The 4,458-nt window shown below is 34.5% G+C and overlaps 1 long non-coding RNA gene across 1 annotated transcript; it reads left to right on the top strand.

Annotated features, from left to right (window-relative positions):
- Positions 1 to 372: 372 nt before the first annotated feature.
- LOC143847468 (uncharacterized) lies at positions 373 to 1,702 on the top strand. The gene is made up of 4 exons (XR_013235055.1): positions 373 to 431; positions 516 to 577; positions 1,062 to 1,150; positions 1,270 to 1,702. It is a non-coding gene; the product is annotated as an uncharacterized LOC143847468 (long non-coding RNA).
- Positions 1,703 to 4,458: the final 2,756 nt, after the last annotated feature.

Raw genomic sequence — 4,458 nt, 5'->3', positions numbered from 1 at the left:
TCTAACCTAGAGGAGAGAGAAATACACATGGGGAGTCAATTTATCATTTTGGGGACAAAGAGACTGTCTTTAGAGGAGTAATAAATAAATCCTTTCTATTCTAAAAGCCTAAACCACTGAAATTTCGTCAACCATCTTTTGAGGAAATTCTATACCCTTGTTTTCTTAAATTTTCCCACTCTATCCAATTTTGGCAGGGTATATTCGCCATTTCGCATCGTAAAGATATCGGTAAATATCCTGCCACTTGTAATCTTCACCATGCCACGCGTTTTCATCTGCGCTTGTCATCTCCGTTGGTTTGTCCGCTAATAGAATACGTGTTATATGCGGGTTTTAGCGAAACCTTCCCCCTCTTCTCTCTGCCTGGATTTCTTCTTCTCGAGCTCGCTTCCATCTCCATCGCCAACACCACTATACCAAGAATCTTGGTAATTTCTTGATTAAAGCTCTCACCACTGGCTGTTTTTCTACTTTTTATATTTTAAGGTTTTTTCCTTTTAGTTTTTTTGTAGGGTTTTTGAATGTTTCGTGGTTGATGCAGATGTTAAAGAATTTTACCAGCAATGCGATCCAAGTTAGGATTTCTCCTTATTTAATTTAATTTTTTTTCTTTGTCATTGTGTTCTCTTATTTTTCCTGCATGTCTGGTTTCTTGTAGGTTTTTTGATACATAGATTGAATGTTTTGTATTCTTTTTTTTTTTTCCAAAATTTTCTTCATGTCATTGTGTTCTCTTATTTTTTCTCCATTTCTATTTTCCTATAGGGTTTTTGATATATAGATGGAATGTTTTTATTTTGTTCTTTTCTTTCGTTTGTGTATTTTATTTTTTATATTATTGGAGGTTTGATTGTGCTATTTTTTCATATTAGAACTTCTTTGTGGTAACATTTTGTTTTTTTTCATGGATCCGAGAGACGAGACCAGCTTCTTTCACTTATTGCATCTTCAGTTGAATCTACTAACTGAAAATATGCATTTCTTGTGGGTGGAATTTTAGTATGGTAATACACAAACACACACTGAGTTTTTAACTTCTCAGTCTCTATCTCTTTCAGTTAGGCATGACTTTCCTTGGAGAGAATCTCATGAACTTTCCTGAAGGTAAGCTCCTATTTCTAGGGTGGATTAGAGAAACATTCGATCGGTAAGTACTATTTTTGGATTTCCTTAGTCATTTTGTATTTTAGGAATATGATAAAATCCGTTTTACTTGTTTGATTTTTATTTTATGCCTTCTCATTTTTTTATAAACTTCTTTTGTAGTCTACATTCAGTTGATTCTGCTTTTGGTTCATTGTCCATGCATATGGGGATTTCAAATGTGGTCTTCTTTGCTAGTACTCCGTCATGCAGTCACAAGTTACTGGGAGGAAGCCCTTTGACATGAATCACACAGGTACTGGGGCATCTATTCAGAATAGAACTGCTTCTTTCTCTAGCAATGAGCCTGTAGACCTGCATGATCTTCCTGGCAAGCATTGCACCACAAGGGAAGGGGGAGCGTTGCACACATTGATGATTTTAAGTACTTAAGCTTGCTAATCCATTGGTTTTTTACTGTTTATGAATTCTATTCATGGCAAAGCTCTGCTTGTAATTTCCTTGCAAAATATTTCGAGTAATTAAAAATTCTTGAAGAAAAACTATGTTTGTTTTGTGTTTATATGATTCCTTTTTTGGAAAATGGGTCTTTTAATTTTTGTGGTCTTGTGTATTTTTCATGGTTAGTGGGATCGCAAGAGTAGTTTGGGCTAAATTTGGTTTTTATCTTCAATTATCTCTGACTGGATGCTTATGGTTTCTCTCTTCTGTTGGTTATTTGGTAACTGAGTTAACTGGTACTCATGTGGAGTTTTGTCAGTTTCATATCATTGAGATTTGAGTCTTGCTTTCAAAATAATGTACCCAAAAGAAAATACAGCTACACATTAATACCAAATGCAACACTAGAACGAAAGAAGAGTTTTTTCACTTCAAAACATATTCAAACTAAATTATTCAATTAATAAGATATAAGAGAGGAGAAGAATTACTAGAATACAGTTCCCTCAAGCAATCTTCATTGAGTCGGTGTATAAATTGAGAATCCAACAGTAAGGTAAAATTTGCATCTGATTGTGCCTTAGGCTTTCCCAAGTGGACACCGGCAGATCACGAGCCTTTTTTGTTATCCAATGGGGCTTATGTGAATGTCAATCAGTAAACATGCTGCTTGAGAACCAATAGTGGGCTTCCACAAATGACACTGAGAGTTTGAGACATGCAAATGGAGAATCCACTTATTTTAGACAACACATTGACAACCAAGTCCACTTCTCTCCCCTTCAACAAGATAGCTGGGTTTTTATGAACATAATTCATAGATGAAATTGGGAGACAAATTGTTCATGTTAACCAAGTGGTAAAGGCTTTCTGCACATTAAATAGACCAATACTTTCCTTCAACAATATTTCCAAAAAGAGTTTTTTACATCATTAAATAGATCAGTACATTCCTTCCGGACTGTAGCCTTCCCTAATCATGGTTTATGGCCTTCCTGTGAGATCTTCTATTGTTAAGCCTGAATGGTTTATTCCTGAATGGCTCTTTATTGTTTTCTTATGTATGTTATGTTTAATTGTGTTAAGACCCTTTATGTGATTTAACTGGTCGGCACTTTTACTCATTGTTCAGAAACCAGTCAATGTAATCACGTTGTATTTTGTATCTTTGTGTCAAACTTCACCTTATTTTAAAATGATATATGATGCATTGCATATGATCTTTTCTATTCCTTATCTACAACACTAAATCAAGTGATTTTTTAGGACTACTGGCTCAAATTTGTTTAGGTTCTATTTCTATAGATTTTGGGAATCCTTTACCAAGTTCTTTTTGCTAGATAAACTCTCACATGTAGCACATTAGCCATTAGAGGTATGCAAGGCTGCCAATAGTCATCCCAATATATGGAGGACTCTACATTGATCAACAGGCCTTAAAACTGGCTGATTTTTTTTAATGATTTCCGGATCTATGTTACCATCATTGTAACTAAGTTTTGCAATGTTTGTTTTATGAATCTGAGAGGGAAGTTGATGAGTCTGTGCATAATCTTGCACTACCCAATCAATTGTTTGCCAATGCAGTGGATGCTAGGCAGGTTGTCACTTTTGCTTTTACTTGGTGGCCGCTGATGATGGGTTTGTCAGACCAAAAATCAGGATAGGGGCAATAGCTAGATGTACGCTCCATCTTTTCCTGCTTTCTTTTATGACATGCCATGGATCCTACGTCCTAGGTTGAAAAGGAGTTGCCAATTTGCATGCAGCAACACATATCGTGTGTGATCTATGCAACATAATAGAGGACTAGTGTTATTTGCTTCTGCAAATATGTGAAATTCATGTATAAAATAGGTGTATGTAGATCTGGATATGCACTTAATTTTCAGCAAAATGTGCCTTCTCATTTAGTTTATGTTTTATATTTTGATTATTGAATCCAAAAAGAGTTACTTTCTAAATAATTTATGCATTTCTTTTTTGTCTTTGTTCTTCAATTTCTCATGTCGAAAAGGCAGAGAATGCTTCAAGAATGTTGTCATTTTTTAATTCTAATAGATAACTACTCCTATTTGGATTTTGTTTTATTGTATCTTCTTCAACATTTAAATTGAATCAGATGTGCCTTTATTTTATGGACTTTAATACCTTATCTTCTTATTTATCGCAGTTTTGAGGTGATTTTTTTTTTTGCACGAAAAATATTAATGTGCAAGTTGTGTGTATTGTTGGTAACTATGAATACGTATGTGATTAGGCCTTCATTATATTTCATTATCATTTAATGTGGTATGTAGGGGTAGAAGACAAACACATTTGCATTAGAAATTATAGCTTCACTTTGCCATCATTGCAAAAGGAAGTAGGTAGCTTTTCTCTTAGTTTCAACATTTTCTGTAGGATGAAGGACCGTCTCTGACATGACAGCTACAATTAAAGAGAAAGCCACACAACATTACACACATGAGCTTTCACACCCTCTTTTTTATGCTCTACTCTTCTTAAGTCCATGACCTTATCTTCTTTTGTCTCATTTACTCGTGTTTTGAGGTGATTTTGATTACTATGAAAAAATTTAATGCCCTGTCTGTAATTCAACGCCTAAACGTAAATTTGAGTCCATCACATGAAACAAACATCTTCAAAGATTATCTAATGGTCTTTATGGAAATAAGCCAATTCTCTCAATTTTTTTAGGTTATTTTTCGATGAACTTTGGGAAGCCTTTAGAGGTTAGAGTTCCCTTTTTTCACTAAAATCACTGATTTTGGGCTATAAAGTCTCTAGATCTATGGGCAGGGAATATGACCAAGGGGTGAACTTGCACATGAAAAGTATATATTTTGGTGAAAACCCAAAACATGGGCCCCTCTTATCAAATTAAAAAATTTCATTAGAATTCCTTTA

This window comes from Tasmannia lanceolata, unplaced genomic scaffold (genome assembly GCF_043159265.1).
Source record: "Tasmannia lanceolata isolate RefF3 unplaced genomic scaffold, GAP_Taslan_0.1 ptg000015l, whole genome shotgun sequence".
In the NCBI taxonomy this organism is placed as follows: Eukaryota; Viridiplantae; Streptophyta; class Magnoliopsida; order Canellales; family Winteraceae; genus Tasmannia; species Tasmannia lanceolata.
The sequence above is the reverse complement of the archived record's forward strand: the minus strand, read 5'-3'. Positions and strand labels throughout refer to the sequence as shown.